The sequence below is a fragment of the Rousettus aegyptiacus genome, unplaced genomic scaffold (genome assembly GCF_014176215.1).
Source record: "Rousettus aegyptiacus isolate mRouAeg1 unplaced genomic scaffold, mRouAeg1.p scaffold_m13_p_1, whole genome shotgun sequence".
In the NCBI taxonomy this organism is placed as follows: domain Eukaryota; kingdom Metazoa; phylum Chordata; class Mammalia; order Chiroptera; family Pteropodidae; genus Rousettus; species Rousettus aegyptiacus.
The window spans coordinates 65,087,119-65,107,401 of NW_023416284.1; the positions used below are offsets into that span (position 1 = coordinate 65,087,119).

Sequence of the window (20,283 nt, forward strand, 5' to 3'; positions counted from 1 at the left end):
AATAAATATTTGAATAAATTAACAAATAGAGACAAGACAAATTATCCTTACAGAAGAATTTCAAATAATTTATATATATACTCTGCCCTCAAGTAGAGGGAGCATGAATCCCTACTTCTTAAGTGGACCGTACATAGTGACTTCCCACCAAAGATTATGGGAAGGGGAAAATAGAATAATCTTACACTGGAGAAACTTGACAAAAGCTACTTCAACCAGCTGATCAAAGTCAATCCCAACAGTCATAAATTATGTTGATAATATATAATGTGATCGAAATGGCACTTTGCCTCTGTGTTCTTCCCAAAATACCATAACTCCAATCTAATCAAGAGAAAACCATCAAATTCCAATTGAGAGACATTCTACAAGATTCCTGACCAGTACTCTGTCAAGATCATCAAAAACAAGAGAAGTCTGAAAAACTGGCAGTCAGGAGGGGCCTAGGAGACATGGAAAGTAAATGTAATGTGGTACCTGGATGAGATCCTAGAATAGTAAAAGGACATTTGGTAACAAAACAAAACAAAACAAAACAAAACAAAACAAAACAAAACAAAACAAAACAACCCTAAGGAAATCTGAATAAACTATGAACTTTAGTTGATAATAATAATGTATCAGTATTTGTTCACAGATTGTAATAAATGTACCGTATTAACGTAAGATAGAAATAATAGGAGAGACTGAGTGCAGGGTATATGGAAATTCTATGTACTGTCTTCTCAATTTTTCTATGAATCTAAAATTGTTCTAAAAAACAAAGCTACACCTGACCAAAGAAGATATACAGAGAGCAAATAAACATATGAAAAGATGCTCCATGTCCTTTGTCATCAGGGAATTGCAATTTAAAACAACAACTAGACACAACTACCCACCTATAAGAATGGTCAAAATCCACAACAATGACAACCCCAAATGCTGGCAAGGATGTGGAACAACAGGAATGAACTCTCATTTGTTGCTGGTGATTGCAAAATGGTATAGCCACATTGGAAGATAGTTTGGTGGTTTCTTACAAAACTAAACATATTATCTGATCCAGGAATCATTATTCTTGTTATTTAGCCAAAGGAGTTAAAAAAGGAGTTTACACAAAAACATGCACGTAGATGTTTATAGCAGTTTTAGTCATAATGACGAAGATTGGAAGCTACCAAGGTGTCCTTTAATAGGTAGATAGATAAAAAGTTATAGTACATCCAGATGATGAAATATTATTCGGTACTAAAAAGAAATGAGCTATTAAGCCATGAAAGGACATGGAAGACCCTTAAATGCATATTACTCAGTGAAGGAAACCAATCTAAAAAGGCTACATACTATATGATTCCAACTATGTGACATTCTGGACAAGGCAAACTATGGAGGCAGTCAAAAGATTAGTGTTGCCAGGGACTTGGGGGAGGGGGAAGACGAAGAGGTAGAGCACTGAGGGCAGTGAAAATACGTAATGATACGTACATGTCATCACACATTTTCCTAAACTCATAGAATATACAATACCAAGAATGAACCTTAAGTCAAACTATGGACTTTGGGTGATAATGATGTGTCAAGAGGCTCATCGGTTGTAACAAATGTTCTGTATAGAGAGAGATGTTGACAGTAGGGGAGACTATGTATGTGCAGGGGCAGGAGGTATGTGGGAAATCTCAATTTTGCTGTGAACTTAAAATTTTTGCTCTAAAATGAAAGTCATAATAAACTAAATAGGTAAATAAGTAGTCTATTTAAAAAATTTTGCCTGACACATAATTATTTATTATTAAAGAATCTTAAGCCCAGAGAAGGTAGTTTTCCCAAGTTAGTAAAAGCATAAATTATTGTCACTATAACTTATAGATAAGGATGATTTTTATTGTGATTTGTTCTAAATGACTTAGCAAACATCCATATTATGCTTACTATGTGATAGGTACTATTCTAAGTGCTCTGTGATATTAGTTCTGTTACTTCTCATAACAGTGTCATGAAGAGAGTACTATTATTCTTGCCGTTTTACAGGCAGGCAACTGAGGCATGAATGGATTAAGTGACACTTGCCCATACTCAAACAGCCAGTAAAAGGCAAAACTGGTGTTTGGATTGAGGCAAGTTAGCTCCAGAGATTACATGTTAACCAACACATTATGTTGTCTTCATTATTCAAAGAAACTCTGAAAAGTAGTTTTGAATTAAATTCTTCTCCCTTATTTTTGGCACCGTAAGTTGTTAACAGAACTGGAAATGCTGATGAACAATATATTATGACTGGCCACTAGGGGGCGTTAAAACTCTTACAAACCTGCCAAATGACTGCAGTGCTTTAAAAGGACAGCTTTTCATTCGCATTGCTTTTACCTGTTTCCATTTGCTAGCCCATGAATAAACAGAAGATCATACAAAATTATTACAGAGATGTCTAAGACTCACAAAGTTTTTTCCTTGTTTTTTCTTTATTATCCATGTCCTATAAATTTTCCATTCTGTACAATTTAACACTCTGTCATACACTGCTTTGTTTTCATGTCGTTTCTGAAGCTTGTCTTGTGCCGACAACTAAGGTGCAAGCTCCTTGTCAGAAGGAACACAGTTTATATTGTACTTATAATTTTTAAAAAATTGTATAGCACCTGGCACAATGTTAGAAACTTTAAAAACACTTGCTAATCAGTTTGAGTGCATAAACACCTTAATTTATGTAATAGATGTGTTCCTGAGGCCAGCATAAGTCAACTTTAAAATTTGGTAGGGGAGCTAGATGTTTAAGGGTATCCAATAGTGAATCCCTTTAAATTAAATCAAGAGGCACTCTGTAAATTAGCCTCATGTAAATTTCTATTTTCATATCTGGTTTAGCTTAAAGCAGAAAGCACCAGGCTATCACTGGTTGAAAAAAATTATTTCTGTACCTTGGGAAAGATGTTAAAAAGGCTTATTTGTGTTCTGACCTTTCTCTTGGCTACAGCTGGTGGCAACAAACGGGGACAAAGGAGGCCGGATGATCAAGTAGTCAAGATGCTGCCCAAGGAGATAAGGACCTGCCCTCCATCATTCACTAGCTGGGCAAACCACTTGAATTTTCTGGAGCTCGTTGTCCTCATCCATAAAACAACGTAGCTGAGTGAGACAAACCCTTTCAAAATAAACATTCGATTTGTTAGGTAAGGAGAGGGTAGATGGAAAAGCCTTCACTGACCCTCCTCCTAAGACTGTGACACTCACAACACCTGTATTTATTACCTTAGATGCCATTGACACGGGAACAGTTTGTAATGATATAGTCATCATCCACAAAGCACTTAATATTTTCTTGATTCTCCCTGGTCATCCTGGGCTCATTATAAATATAAAAGGAGGGACCGTCCTTATTTCAGTTTCAGAAAGAATGTTAAGAAACTAGTAGAAGATTTGGGTGGAAACATAAGTTTACTTCTCTCCGAAACTAAGAGAAAACACTCATATGTTATTTTTTTCTAATAAATAATTATAAACATTAAAAAACTTTAAGATTATTCAGATATTTCATTTTTCTACCCAGGGACACTATTTTCTATCATAGGTAAAGAGGTTTGGGGACCATTTGGGAGAGGTTTGAGTTGCAAATTGAGTACACTGAGAGCAATTAAGTAACTAAAGAGATATATAAATTTAACAGCTGCTAAATATTGTCAAGTTGCAAGTTACGACCACCTGCTCAGCAGAATCTGCATGCAAACTGAAGAACATAGATTGAATAGTAGAGAGTAGAATCTGGATTTGGTAATCTGGAGCATAAATTCAGATTACATATACAGCTAGAGTCTCCTTAAGATTAAAAGTGCAGCATCTCCTCTAGGAATGCTTGACTGGACAAATATTTGTTAGGCTATTTAAAATACGCTTAAATTAAAATTTAATTGCTTTCACAGTTAACAGCTTAAAATCGTTCCAAGAGAATCTGACTTTGAAGACTGATATCCATTTTATATATCAGGTGCTGAAAAAAAAATGGTTATAATGAAGACCTAGAAGCTTCTATTTATATATATATATATTTATAAAATTTTTAAATCAATGTTTTCCATTATGTTCCCAGGATCTTCCCTTAGAACCTGCCAAGGAGCAAAAGAAGGAGTTCCTGAGACTTTTGTCTTCAAGCTTTCTATTATTGAGTAACTTCTCAGTTAAATATGTTTTAAGTAATTTGTAACAAATTACTGATAATTGTTGGAGGGGAAAAGATCAAGGGGTTTGGATTTATACTTGGTCTGACCTGCGGTTATTATTATTCTTTTTCACATCAAAATCAACTCATCCTACATCTTGCTCTCTGAGTTTTTTAAGGTCGCAGGTTTGGTAATTTCTGACAAACCAGGACATAGGAATCACAGAAGGAAGCCCCACTTGTTCTATTAACTGAAAAATGAAAAGTTTTTGGAAAATTTGAAGGATTTTTTAAGGCTGCTATTGTTTTTTTGATTCTTTTCTTAACCTTCTTACCTTAGTTTTAGAGTAGATGAGACCCTGAGTTCTTCATGCATTCATATGCTTAGTCAACAATATATATCAGGCACTCACTATGTACCAGGCACAGACAGCATCAGAAGTTAAAGATACAAAGGTAAATAAAACTATTGTTGGCTCTTGAGGAACTCCATGGTCAAGCAGGACAGAGAGAAACATAGAAATAACCGCAATATAATAATCATGCCCGCAATATTTTGAACACTTATTCAATGTCAGGCACTTTACTAGGTGATTTACATACGATATGTCATTTAATCCATCACCAACCTAAGAGGCAAGTGTATATCTCTTTCTATGGCAGTCGAGGAGACTGAGGCTTAGGGAGTTACCTTGCCATTCTCTCACCCTCATTTGTGTATTTAACTCCTCTGCCTGAAAATTTCTATCCCACTTTATCTAATTCCTGTTTGTCCTTTAAAAGGTCTTCCTTGAGTTGGGAAGGATCAGTGGCTTGCCTAGTGCTCCCTGTGCATAGCTCTAGCAGTGCACATCTCTCTAAATTTTAATTTACTGTTTGACTCTTCAACTAGATTGCATTAGGATTGAATTTCTTTCAGAGTAAGCACATCCTTGTCAGCTTTGTATTCCTGAAACATGGCTCAGTGTGTTTCATTTAATTCATACTCAATAAAAGCTATTTGATTAAATGAAGCATGGCAGAGTGAGGATTCGACCTTATGTCTGCCTGGCTCCAAAGCCTTGGCCTTTTTGCTCTGTTAATTTGCTTCCCAATCCCATGAAATAAGTACAATTGTAGAAATGTATGCAAAATATGAGAGCACAGAGGAGAGAAAGTCACAGTAGGATTCACAGAGGTCATATTTGAGCTAGGTTGGGAAGAATGTAATTTGTCAAGTTGAGAAAGGAGCAAAAGTATCCCAGCTGGAGAAACAGTTCACACGATGGCATGAGAGAGAAAGGTGCATTTGGTCTGTGAAGAGCGGTGAGTAATTCTATATTGATAAAGCACAGGCTGAAGGGGAAGAATGATAGTAGATGAAACAAGAAAGCTGGGACATGCTCGAATGAGAGGCACCTTGTGCGCCATTTTAAGTAAAGATTTTGGCTACTAGTAGTTTTTAACCAGAGAAGGGCCCACTTGATAGAGGGGAGTTGCAGCCAGAATATTTGGGTTTAAGAGTTAATTTTATCATTTACTATGTGATCTTCAGGATTCCTGTGTCCTCAGTTTCCTAACTGAAAATTACAACACTCTACCAGACACCCTCACAGAGCTGTCCTGAGATTCAACAAAGATATGCAACCTTAAATGCTTTGTAAACTGTAGTTAACCCTCTCAGGCACACCTCGTTTTAATGCGCTTCACAGATGTTACGGGTTTTTTACAAATTGAAGGCAAGATCCTCCAGGAGCAAAGAGATTACAACTCACCCTATTGCAATACTCGCTTTGTTGTGGTGGTCCAGAACCGGACACAAAGTATGCCTGTGTAAATGCTAATTTTTGTTAATGTGGCATGTGAATTGTTTGTTAGGGCTACCATTACGAATACCACAGACTGGGTAGTTCAAAAAAATTTTATTTTCTCATAGTTCTGGAGGTGAGGAGTCCCAGGTCAAGGTGTTGACAGCATTGATTTCCTTCTGAAGCCTCTCTCCTTGGCTTGTAATAGCCATCTTCTCCCTGTGTCTTCACATGGTATTTTCTCTTTGCATGTCTGTGTTACAATCTCTTTTTATAAGGACATCAGCCACATTGAATTAGGGCCACCCTAAGGACTTAATTTCTCCTTAATTTCTTTTGTAAAGGCTCGATCTCCAAGTGCAGTCATATTCTGCAGTACTGGGGGTTAAGACTTCAATGTATGAATTTTGCAGGTGATACAATTCAGCCAATAACAGCTGTAAGAAAAAATGTAGCAACTCCACAATATCTGATAGTCAGGTAATGCCAAATAGATAATGGAAAACCTAAGTTAATTTCTGACAACACCATTCAAACAAGACATGGAGTCATGGACCCAGTCTCACATCTTCCCTGTGAAATGTATCCCTTGGTCAGAGGCTGTGCTGAATGGAATTTCGTGTCTGTGGGTCAAGCTTCCCACAAGCCCCAGAAAACAGTGCTGGATATACCTCTGCAAACAGGCAAATTCCAACTCGTACCTGGAATTAGTATCTATCCCTTCCAAGGATGAACCACTAACTCTTCCAGGATGAAAGGGACACTTCAGCTGATCTCTTTAAGGAATAGTTCCTCACAAGGTCCCCAGAGTTGATCTGTGTTGCTGACAGTTTGAACATTTGGAGGCAGCAATAGCTAGGCTAGCTATGGGAAGTAGAAGTCCATGCTTTGGGGCCATTACATAGCCTCCATTTCTTCCATGATAGCCAGTCTATTTATGTGCCCATCATACCTGTTCCAGGGTTGACAATGGCAATGGCTGGCTAACATCAACTAGCTGAGAAATTTTGTCTGCTTTGTTCAGCACTTCTGGGGTAGATGCTTTTGGCAGGCATTAACACACGATACAAAAATCTTCATACTCAATGTCTACTCCCTATGCCCTTTCACATGTCTATGTTCCTTATCTCCGATCTTCCAATCCTTTTCTTTTCGTGCCCCTGACCAGTTGGTCAGGCCATTGGCCCCTGCCAGGAATCTGTATATATTCTTACTTCAGACCATTCCTCCTTCCACACCATCCTATGGCAAGCAGAGTATATTACCTGATTGGTAAATTTTGATGAAGGTGAGCATGCTCCTTCCTTGTTTCTCTGCCTATGAGTGTGTGGGTCAGTTTGTCCAGGTATTCTGCTAAACTACATCCTTTGAACTACTCTTTACCAGTAATTAAGTTGCTATTTTGATCCTCAACGGCCTGACTCCTGCCTCTTCCTCTTAATTAGTTCTTAGCTCTGGAAATGTTACTGACTTTTCAACTGAAACTCCAACATAAAGTAGCAAATCTGGGGCTTTGGCAAGCAAACAGGCAGTGCTTCCCTACTCCAGAGAGGCAAGCACTGCCCTGGGCTCAGGAATTCCAGAAATACTTGATGTCATGGTGGACACAGGAGCTGAAGAAGCTTGAAAGAACATTATCACTTGACAGAAAGTCATGAGTAACTCTGGATAACACAAAGGTAGGTACAGTCTGCTTGCTTTATCTCCTTAGTCCTCCATAGGGCTCCCTTTTAGGAGGCTGATATGATAAGAGCCAAAACCAGGCTCCTGCAGAAACCCAAATTCTTTGGACTCATAGTTCATTTGGACTGTAACATGGCGAGAACTTTAAAAGGATCAGAGTGAAAATCCTTTTTCTAATTTTCCTCGGAAGCACATATTTTTCTTCATATGCATTTTCGTTGATTGTTACAGAAAGATTCTTTCCATATATTCACTTCTACACAAATATGAATTGCCTACTGCATTTGTGGTGTTTACTATGGGATGTGAATATGTGTGTATAGACACACACACAACTACATATATACTGTGAAAGAATTAATAAGCATTCCTCACATTTCTTACAAGTATTTCTTTAGTGACTACATGCCAGTATGGAATAAGCAACTTTTTTTCTTTTCAAAGTAATGTTGAAATATTTTTGCTCAAACTAGTGAATTATTAGGAAGGAAGAAGTTCACATATCAGTGTGGGAACTAGAACACTTAATTTCACCTCAAGGGATGTGTCTTTTATTTCTATTCTAACTGAAAGGAACAGAATGCATTTGATGTTCACTCTCTCAGTTTTCACGGCAACAACAGTTGCCTCACATCTGCTGTTCTGGTGGCCACACCTGGGGCATCACAAAACTGAAAACAGATGTGTGGGCTCCTCGAAAGCAGAAGTAAGTGTCAGATTCAATCAGAGAAGCAACGAGAACATTACAGGGTGAAGCCTGCGCTTAACCACAAAAAGCCAAATCTGATCAAGTGATGCTGCAGAAAAAGAGAAGCCACAGACGAGTAGCTGGGAAAGGAAGAGAGGTAGAAGAAGACAAGAGACGGAGATAAAAGATGCGAAAGCAGATGTAGATCAATCTAGTGTACTTTGGCTGGATAGTGTGTTTGGAGGTTTGGGCCGCTTTGTGCCCAATGCCACTATTATTCCTCTCACCAATCTGCACAGCCCAACATTTGACACCTGTAACGTGTACACTTTCATAGAAGGCTAAATAATGTGGCAGTTAAAATTTAGCATGGCCTTTGGAGTCAGGAAACCTGGTTAAGGCCCAGCTTCATTATTTACCGATGTGCGATTATTAAATCTGACTTGTAGTTTCTTTATCTGTAAAATGTAACTAATAAGGGATTCTTTCTCATAGAAAGGTGTGGCAATGATTATACAAAATAATAGGTTATAGAGTTCTTCGCACAATGCCTGGCACACAGTAAATCTCAACAAAAGTTAAGTAGTATTCTAACCTGCGTCAATTGAGCTCTGAGCTCTGGAAAGATCTACAGGCATGTGGAAGTGTCTTTGTTTACTCCCTTTCTTCACCAAAGCATTCTATTTTTATCTTTTATATATTTGTCTTCTGTGAAGATTTTGAGCAAGTTATGCCTTTCAAAAACCCTTCACTGAACATGCTGGATCCTGTCTGATCTTGGAAGCTAGATAGGGTCAGGCCTGATTAGTATTTGGATGGGAGAACACCTAGGAAGACCAGGTGCTGTAGGCTTAAACAAACAAACAAACAAACCCTTCAAAATAATTTCTAAGTTACTGATAAAAACTTTGAACTGGGAAAGTCCAAGAACTTTCCCAGGATACTTTAGTAGAAAATTCCCTCCAGAATTGTAGGGAATACCCTTTGAGTACAATATCCCATCAGCTATGAAGATAGTTGCAATACCATCAGCCCACCTACACTTTAACATCTTGTCCATTAGGAAACAGTGGGAAATTTTTGTTGACCGCCATGCTCTGATCAGGAAACATTGCAAACATAGCATTTCCTTGATCTATCAACATGGTCGATTAAAAAAAAAAAAAGTGGAAGAAGAAGAAAAATTGTCCTTTTTTGGTTTTGTTATTTCCAATGCAGCGTCTTAGTTCCCAGAGGATGGATGCTGGCAATGGTCCTTTACAGGTTCTTAGATTGGCAACATAGACTTACTTCTTTTAGATAAAGAATCTTTTAAATAAAGCCTGGATTACTTTCAACCATGATAGAGTTGTTCCTTCAATAAAGTCAAATATCTTGAAAATTCATATACGTCAAATAAAGAAAATGGATACTTAGATGTAGAAAAAGCTTTGATTCTACAATTTTATGCCCAAAAAATTTAATTGAAAGAGAAAAAAATTAAATCTTTTTGTCATCAGTTATATTGTTAAATGGTTTTCTTTAAGAAATAAAGCTGGATGCATCATCATTCTTAAAGGTTAGGTAGGTGCATCTTTTCATACACTGAGTATTCTTTAATGTAGAAGGTCCCAGGTGGGCAGATTGTTCTATGCTTAAACAATGCCGTGAAAAATTGGTCTGGGATGGTATTTCCCATGCCTCCACTTCCTTTTACCAAGTAGTGTATCATCCATCTGCACAGGGATAAAATTTACACTTGCATCATGCACTTTTAAAAAGAGTACATTGTTTCGATAGCAGACTTGTAACACAAGAAGGCAACAGAAGTGAATTTTATAACCTTGGAAGGGCAAGGGGTCTGGAAAAAATAAATAAATTCATTACATTTATTTGACAATGATAAAAAAAAATTTTTTTTAAGTTGAAATATGTTTTGATGATGTATTACATAGAGAAGTATAAAAATCTTAATCAAGAAACTAAGTAAATAAATTTTTTACTTACCAGAGTGTATTTGCTCAGAGAATAGGATATATTGATAATCAAATACCATGTGTACACTATAAATGTAGTGTTCTGGGAATTAAATCTTCAAAGCACTTAAATATGGTGTTACTAAAATAAAATTGAATGTAATGTCACCATTAAAAAATTTGAATTATTACATGAGGCCCAGAGTCATATATGAAACCCCTATATATTATATAGTACTGGATTTAAAAGGAGAACATCAGTTAACAGTATTTTCTTCCTAACAGACTAATGAGTAGTAGAATTTACTGTATTCAAAAGCGTCTAGCAGCCCATCACCCCAGCTTAAACAGCTTTTCTTCAAAACTAGATTCTTTCATCTTATTTTACATTCAGTAAGTATTTATGGACTATTTGTGTAATAGTTATAAAATAATAGAAGTGTTCTATGCTTTAGCTACATGAACCCTAATGGAAGTATTTTTCTGATTAAATAGTAAGTAGCATAAATAACTTATTATTTAAATATGTCTCTTAGGCAATCTGTGTAGATGAGCTTTATTTATTAAGGCCATTAAATTAGCTGTGAGTAAAAGCGATTTAAAATTTACCATTGAGCACCTGCGATTATAATTTACGAACTACCTTTCTACTTATTTACTCTAAAGAGGGTTGAGAGGCTGATGAGCTTTTTCTCAGACTTTTCTTGGTTTATTTGATGCATGCCCCAGTCAACAATAATGCATGCCCTAGATGTGTGCCCCAAAGAAACACAGCCATACTCCCCAGAGGATCCAACTGCTCAACACTTCTCTCGTTCAGTCAACCACACCTTCTTGGAGGTTAAAACCTTTTGAACAGGGTAATCTGTTCCCTGCTAAGACTTATGCCTAGACATCCAAGTAATTATGAAATGTATTTTCATTGAACTTTTCTTTAAACTGAATCTGGAATTGTCAAGCAAAATATTATTAACTCTTAGTTTTTTAGGCCAGGACACTCAAAGGGAAAGATGAAAATATCCAATCAAAATCTGAAAACCTGAAGAATAAAACATGATTTGCTCAGAATCACTGAGTTGGAAAAAAAGATTAGAACCTGCAATTTCATGTCCTCAGATGTATTGCCTATCCAAAGATGTATCTAAAACCATTTAGAAATTAAAGATTTCAATCAATGTTGGCTTCATGGGTGTATAACCGGTACAGTTACACAGAGCCAGCTCACCCTCAAAAGTGCCCCACATTTTTGGTTTAATGTTCTGCTGTTTCCATCTTGAAATTCTTAAAAATTTTATCTTTGTACATTTTATGAGCAAAGTCCGATGGAACAATGAAGCCTGCACATGAACAGAGGAGATATGAGTGTCTTTTTCTTTACTGTCAAATTTGCATATGACTCTCTAGATTTGCTCCAGGAACACAGAATTCCAATGTAGATCTGCAATACCCAAGAGCTCAGTAAGATTCAAAGCAAGTACAAGGTAAGCATGTTATGTCCAAAAATAAGTACGTTCCTGACAGCCCTGAGAGACCATGTTTTCCATTCAAATCAGCACTTGCTTTGAAAGCAGAGAGCAAGCAATGGCATCTTAAAAAACACAAATGACTAAGGAACATTATTATATCCTTTCTTACTCATGTTACTTCCCTGTATTAGCCAACCACTTAACCTACACTGACCATGATGACATAGAAGGAAAGGGAAAAACAGTACCCCATAATTTTTCCTTTCAAGTCTTCTTTATTCATCAGTAAGCTGGAGGTAGTCCTGATGGATTGTGTGCATCTAAAAAGTGAAATAAAAACAGTTGAGTTAGTTTTGTGCAGCTTTTCCATTGTTCTGGTAAGAATGAAATTCATGGACATGTATGAGCTACAATAAATGAATCATATAATTTTGGTAATTCTACATGAGTTAAATTGCTCTTGTATTTGCATTTAAAACTGGCATTGCACAATACAAAGATAAAAATTAAAATTCATGCTAATAATTTAAATTCTTTTTTACTTAGAATGACATTAAATATCCAAAACAACAAAAAAAAACAACAAACAAACAAACAAACAAAAAAACACCATTGTAAGTTCAGAAGAAGACCTCAGAAGAAAGGAAGAAACTTTATATTTTAGTGCCCTTTAAAAAAAAAAGTCAACTTTATTAAGATACAGTTCATATACCATAACATTCACCCATTAGAAATGTACATTCGATGGTTTTTATTATTTTCACAGGTAGGTGCAACTATTACCAGAGTCAGTTTTAGAACATTTTCATCATTCGAAAAGAAAATGCCTTCTCTCACTCCTGCAGCTCTCTCAGCCCTAGGCAACCACTAATCTACTTTTCATCTCTATAGATTTCTCTGTTATGGATGTTCCGTGTGAGCGGAATCATATAATATGTGGTTGGTCTTTTTGTGACTGGCTTCTTTTACTTAACATATTGCTTTCAAGATTCACTCATGTTCCTTTTGGTATATATTCCAAAATGAAATAATATTCCATTGTATAGATATACCACTTTTGTTTACCCAAATATGTGGTTGGTCTTTTTGTGACTGGCTTCTTTTACTTAACATATTGCTTTCAAGATTCACCTTGTTCCTTTTGGTATATATTCCAAAATGAAATAATATTCCATTGTATAGATATACCACTTTTGTTTACCCAAATATCAGTTGATGGGTATTTGAATTATTTCTATTATCTCTTAGTACTTATGTCACTTGTCGCCTCCTTTTAGAACAAGGGGACATATGTTTTTATTTTTCACCCCCATTAGGCTCTCAAATTATGTAACTGGACCTGGTTTCAATTCACTTAATTCAAGAAATATTTGTTAGGTATCAACTCTGCCCAAAGTATTATAGTTTCTGTCCTACACTGGTCTACAGCATGGTAAGCAAGTATAAATCAAATACATGTCATACTTGGATCATTAATTTCAACAAAATTATAATATAAAAAATGTAATTAGCACCAAAACACTTTAATACATAGAGTACAGTTAGACCTGAACAGGGAGTTCTCCATAGAAGAGTGTGCTCCAACTTCTGGGGTAAGCATTGGTCGAATTCATGAGAACACTGACTCCCTGAGGGCTGATCAACAGAGTGCCTTTTCCCTAAAATAAGCAGGAAACAGAAGACATTCTGATAAGGACCAGGGAAACCGCCCCCACCCCAGAAGCTGTCATGTTTCTCTGTCCATTGAAGATAGGGGAGAAAGGATTTAATTTTGGTAAAAGCCATTATAGTGACTTTATTTGATTTTGTCTTTCTGTTGTGACTAACGTTTGCCATTAAAATAAATCACAGTTGACTGGTGAATAGTCCAAATGAAAAGAAGACTAGGACATCAGTCTGAATCAAAATTAGCTCTTGTGACTTAAGAGTAAGAACAAGCCTGAAAGCTCCTTTATTACCTCAGAATTGAATAGAATGGGTGGAAATTGAGAAAAGATGGTCTCCAGGACACCCTTGAATAACATTCCTGGGTTCCCAGTCAGTATAGAAGTGGGAAAGGAAAAAAAAAATCTTATGAGAAATAAACATATAACAAACAATACAAATTGGGGTTTTAAAAAAAATTTTCTGGCTATATGTAGACTAACTCTAATGGGAAAGCACAGGCAAAAAAGAAATGCTGTTTAAAAAAGAGAAGAATAAAAGAAATGTTATTTATCAAATTGTTGATTTGTAACCTATTTACATTGTGAGCCTGCTCTACAATAGAACATATTGGAAGAAGCCACAATCATTTCTTTTCAAAGAGCTCAAATTAAAAGGAGTAAACAAGTAAATCAATATTGGAACAGATCACAGTGTGAACAAGTAAAACATGTGAGTATGAACAAAGTGAAGCACAGAAGGAGCTTTCGGCTTCAGCACTAACATCTGTAACATCTGAACTGGTCTTTGAAAGATGAGGAAGAGCTTTCCATGTGAACATGCATGGCAGAAGACCCAGGGCAATGGAAGAACATGTTCTATTTGGGGACGTGTGACTGGACTAGTGGGTGTATATTAGGCAGGCACAGGAAAAGAGAGCTCTGACTGACCTGAGGCTAACTATGGGCTCAGGAAAGTTGCCTTTATCTTACGGAATGAGGAGTGTTTTAAGAGGGAAATGATGTAAGATATATATCTTAGACAGATGATGAATCTAAGCTGCAAAGAGGAAGAATCTTTGAAGAGAGAAGAAAATGAAGGCTCAGAGATTGGTTGGTATAAACACAGAAAAAAATGATGCAAGTCTTCTTAGGGTGTGAGCAATGGAAAAGGAAAGGAAGAAAGAGATCTGAGAAGCATGTCGAAGTAGAATAAAAAAGATTTAGGGATCAGCTGAATGTAAGTCAAATACAAGCTGGGGCTTTGAGGGGCCTGTCTGAAAGTCCTCACCATAGGTTTACAATGAAGCTGAGAAGGCTAGACAATTACACACAGGTACCCACAATCTAGCAAACAAACAATAGCCTAAGCAGTAAACAAGTCATTTATTATGGCTGGTACATGATAGATACTTAATGTTTTATGAATGACTGAATGAATAGTACAGTTGACAAATGCTATGAGAGTTTAGAGCAACACAATAGCATTTATGAATACAGGCTCTGGAATCAGTCCTTTTTCAAATCTCCATGCCACTTAGCAGGAGGAAGAACTTGGGCAAGTTATTTAACCTTTCTAAATTTCATTTCTTCATTTGTAAAGTGGGCATAATAATCACTTCTCAAAAGGGTTGATGTGAGAATAATACAAGTATTGCACGTATGGGGCCTAGCCTAGAGTGCATGATCAATAAATGATAAATATTACATTTATGATGCCTTGGGGATGGTCCAGGAAGACTTCTTTAAGAAGGTGTGACTCTGTAGAAACTAAACTGGGTTCTGGAGGAAGGGTAGATTTTATATAGGCAATCAAAGAGCAAGATAGTTATTATAATCATGAGGAATGATATGAGCAATGTAAAGAAAAAAAAAGCAAATTTATAAACCAATTTCTCTGTGCTTGCTCTCTGTATTCCCATAACAATCTGTATGTATGAGGTTCTTAGGGTCTAATTTCCTCACTCCTTGGAAGCAAAAAATGTACCATTTATAGCTATCTCTGTATTCTCAGTACCTAACAAGATACCTGATGCACAGTAGGCACTCAAACATGATGCCAAATGAATGGAGAAATAAACAGATTTCAGAGTCAGCTGCAAGATTAATCGGAGATGAATTTTATGGGACAATGTCAGTGATAGACATTTTATCAGCAGTTTATCTTTTTTTCTCCAATGAGGTAGCTATTCTTATTTGAGTCACAACTGGAGGATAGTTTTACATTCTCAGCAGTAAAAAAGCAGCAGCTTGCTTCTTTTCTGGCTTAGGATTTTAAAGAGTAAAGTACTTTCAAAAGGAAATTAAAAACCATTAGAAAAGTACAACTTTATAATTTCCATAACTAGTTATGAATAGATTCTAGAGCAGATCTCTGAGCAATTCTTTATAGTAGTATAAGATCCTAAGTTAAAAGCAGTGTAATTAACCTTCTAACATTTTATATCTTTTTAAACACTTTCTATAAAAAAAAAATTTAAATGAGAGATATTGTTATAATGTAAAATGACCTTTTTGCTCTCCCTTTTTATCGCTTTGCTATATTTCTTGAGTACAGCCTTGATGAAAATTATAGCCTTTTTACTCAGCTGAAAATTTACGTTATCTAAAATACACTTTTAAAAAGTATTATGGATAATAGAGATACAGGCTCCCCTCTGTCTCTCCTAGGAACCATTGTACTAATCAAAACAATAACTTCCTATTTCTCTTGTTTCCATATCTTATTGTCCAATCAATTTCCCATATCAGTACACTAAAAACTCCTCAATATTTTTACAGCTGCATGGTATTCCACGTATGGATGTACCATTGTTTATTTAACTAATTCTCTATAAATCAGTTGTAACACGGAAGTAGAAAAGATTTTGTCCAGTCCTACCCTCAGCCCTAACACCATGGGATATCTTGTCAACTTCTGTAGTCATTTTGGTTTGGGGGAAGAATACTACTGTCTTCTAGTGGGTAGGAGTGAGGGAAGCTGCCGAACATCCTATTATGCACAAAACACCCCCTGCAGCAAAGAATTTATCTGGTCCAAGAATGTCAATTAGTGCAGAGATTTTGAGAAACCTTGCTATAGATGGACATTTGGCCTATTTTCAGTCATGGCTAGTACAGATAGCTCTTCAACAAATAACCTTGTAAATCTGTCATTTTACATAAATGCAAATACATTTTTAGGATGACTTGCCAAAAGTAAGATTGCTGAGTCAAAGAACAATGTAATTGAAATGCTTTCCAAACACCCTTCAAGGAGTTGTGGATTTTTTACTCCCAACAACAGTTTATTTATTTCCATAGACTCATCAAAAGAGCCTGTATTCACACTTTTGCTTTTTAGCATCTAAAAAGTACAGGATGTTATTTAAGTTAATTTTAATTTGTAATTATCTTATAATAACATCTTTTTATATGTTTTAGGGCCATTTCAATTTTGTTTTCTGTTACCTGAGTGTGAGATTCATACAATTGTCTAAATATTGAATGGGGTTTTCAGAGGAAGGCATTTGAACAACTGCTTCCTCTAGAGTGTCATACAGGAATCCACCAGGGTAGAGCCAGAGGACTTTGTTCTCTTATCTGGGCGACTCAAATTTTCTATTTTAACTGAACTATCAAGATGGGAAAATCACCCAAGACTGATAATTTAGGACTCTTCCAGTTGTTGGGTTATTGTAACTAAAGACCCACCCTTCTTGGTAAAGGAATCTCTAGAGAGTTCCATGAGAATGTAACAACTCATGAAAACAGCAACTGTGGTATTTTTGTTCATTGCTATATCCCCAGAATCTAGAATAGTGCTTGGTACTTAGTGAGTGTTCAGTAAGTAGTTGTTGGAAAGAATGAATAATCTGCAAATTGAGTTATAGAGATATGGTAATGGGAATGAAAATAAAAATAAAGGAAAGAGGCCTAAAAAATGTTTTTTCTGAATTTGTTGACTTGGACTGGGGGTCACATTTAGAGAATTCAGGGAACAGGAAGGAATAAAGAGGACCTGGTCAATTAGCAAGCTGGTGACTTTGGGAATTATGGCCCCATTGACCTAGGTAGGGAAGTCAGAAGAGTGTTCAGTTAGAGGATTTAGTTTGTGGCTATGTTAACTTTGAGGAAACAAAGGGATATGTAAATGGAAATACTCAAAAGGCAGAGTCAGAGGTATTGATTTAGAAGATGTTTGTTTAAGAGAGTTGATATTTCAATAGTGTATGAGGTCTTGGAAGGATGGAATATTAAAAGAAATGTTTGCTATGGAGAAATTAATTTCTAAAACTTTTTTGAGAATTAGGTGAGCTCAATCTATTAATAAAATAAGGCTTTGCTTCATCAGCTATTCCCAATTCCCTGCATTTCAAGGCCTCTCTCTCTACTGGCACCTCTCTCTCAATCAACAACTGTGCTCATATATCTCCAATATTAATAATACACTCCCTCAATCCTCTTCTTCAAGCCCATAGGATCTCACCTCGCCAAGGTATCAAAAGTTTTCCCAAACAAAGAGGAGTTCTGATGCCAGGTGGTGACATTTTTAAACCTTTTATTTTAAAAATTTCAAGCAATACAAAAGTAGAGAGAAGAGAATAAAGAATGTCTATTGCTCAGATTCAGTAATGATCAACTAACTCACGGATAATCTTGTTTAATCTATCCCCCTGTTGCCCTTATCATTTCTTAGGAGCATATCTTAGACTTCATATGGTTTCATCTATAAACATTTCAATAAAAGATATGGCCTAATAACAATCGCAAAACTATTATCACACCTAAAAAATGAACGACTTCTTAATATCATCAAATATTCAGTATCAAATATTCTTAATTGTCTCACAAAGTTTGTTTTATACAGTATTTGTTTGAATCAGGATCCAAAAATGTCCATACATTACAATTGGTTGCTATGTCTCTTAAGTCTTTTTTAATCTATAGGTTTTCTCCTCCTCCCTTAACTTGAAATTTATTTGTTGGACAAACCATGTTTTTTGTCTTATGTTTTCCATAGTCTGGATTTTGCTGAGTTATCTCTGTGATATCACTTAATTTATTCTTCTGTCTTCTCTATTTCCTGTAAATTGATGGTTTAGATCTAAGTTCAGTTTGATCAGAAATAGGTAGAGTTGTGTTTTTGTTTTTGTTTGTTTTTTGAAAAGACTACTTCATATGTGGTGTTAGGCATTTACATCAAGAGATGTGCAATGACTAGTGATCTTGCTTTTTGTAATTTTAGCAGCTACCGGTGATCAAGGCCTACAACCATAATTCATTATGAATTGTGAAATGTTGGTATTTTAGTTCTATCAGTCCTGCGTTATTAGCTAGAATACTTCTATAATGAAAAATTTCCTCTCATCAACTATTTGGTTATTTGGTAGAGTTCATATAGGAAAGGTATAATAAATGCTTGATTTTTTTACCCTTACTTGTTGGTTTACAAAATAAAGGGTCGTTTCCCTAGAATTCTCTAAATGTGACTAAATCGTTTTTCCTAATCATTATGAACCCATGAATTTTAAATAAAGTTTATGTTTTTCAACTCATTGCAATTATTTCCTTTACCAGTAACTTATTAATACTTAAACTATTTCATCTTTGGCCCGTTGGATTCTGAGTTCTTTTGACGTAACACCGGTGGTCTTTGATTGCCTTCTTGCTTTCTGGCATTATAAAATATTCCAAGCTTTTCTTTTACATTTTCTCCCTTAGATGGAATCAGCCATTTCTCCTAGGATTCTTGACCTCCTATGGTGGGAAATGCTATATACACCCTACAAACTGGGCACTAGGGTTGTTTGTTACTTCTGGTTTGTCATCATTTATAGATTATTTCCGAGGGCAGAGATAGGAAATATCTATTTAATGATGAAATACATTGTAAGTTCACTTTGATATTGGCAATTCAAATTCAGCACTACAGAGATTTTCCTCTTTTACATTTATGTCTCATTTCTTTCAGGGTAAAAATCCCAGTTCTAAGTGATATCAGTGTAATTGCTTATTTGCTTTAACCCACAATACACTCACAATAATCTCAGGATCATAATAACACCTCCATCAACAATACAAATACCAAATAAGTTTAAGATTTTTTGTTTTTGTTTTTTTTTTTTTATTTTTGCTTTTGCAATTCTTTTTTCCTTAGAGTATATCCCAATATAAATGTACAGTGAAATTACTGTATTTTAAAGTCACTTAGAATAGTTCCTGTCTGTATGATTGTGTCACCAAATGAATATGTGGGTAAGTTTATTTTTTTTCATTTTGCTTTAAATTTTTAGAGATTTAAAAATTTCATTTTGTTTTATAATTATATTACATATGTACATAGTTTCAGAGTCTAAACTAAAACAAGCAAGGTATAATTAAACACATCTTTTATTTCTGTCTCCCCTGCCCTATTCCTTTCTCCCACAGGTAATCATTTAAAAAATTATGTGATTTATTATTCCATGTTTAAAAACATATAGATAAATGTATATGTACATTCATTTTCCCTACCCCTGCTAAGATAAATGGTAGCATACCAAAACACTTTTCTCCATCTTTTTTTTTCACTTAATAATACATCCGGGTTATCATGCCATTCTAATACATGAAGATGTTTTTCATTTCTTTCTACAGCTTTATAGCTCTGCAGTTTTAGAAAATATCACAACTTATTCAACTATTCCCCTATTGGTGGACTACTGGTTCTTTTTTAGTCTTTTGATAATATAAAGAATGTAATTATGTATAGTTTCATGCAAACTTTTTTTCTTATATTTGCCAGTGTATGCTTGGGACAAATTTCTAGAAGTGAAATTTCTGAGTTAAATACACATTTAATTTTGCCAGATATTGCCAATTTCTCTGCTATTAACCATTGTAGCATTTCTTGCATTTCTACAAGAAATATATAAAAGTGTCCGCTTTCCAACAGCTGCACCAAAAGA

The 20,283-nt window shown here is 35.6% G+C and overlaps 1 long non-coding RNA gene across 1 annotated transcript in view; it reads right to left on the bottom strand.

The window, feature by feature from the left end:
- Positions 1-11,743: 11,743 nt before the first annotated feature.
- LOC107504772 overlaps positions 11,744-20,283 on the bottom strand; it is a 28,295-nt gene continuing 19,755 nt past the window's right edge. The window contains exons 3-4 of the long non-coding RNA XR_001595532.2: positions 13,259-13,369; positions 11,744-12,031 (exon numbers count right to left, since the gene is read on the bottom strand). This is a non-coding gene — a long non-coding RNA (uncharacterized LOC107504772). The remainder of the gene's footprint in view (positions 12,032-13,258; positions 13,370-20,283) is intronic.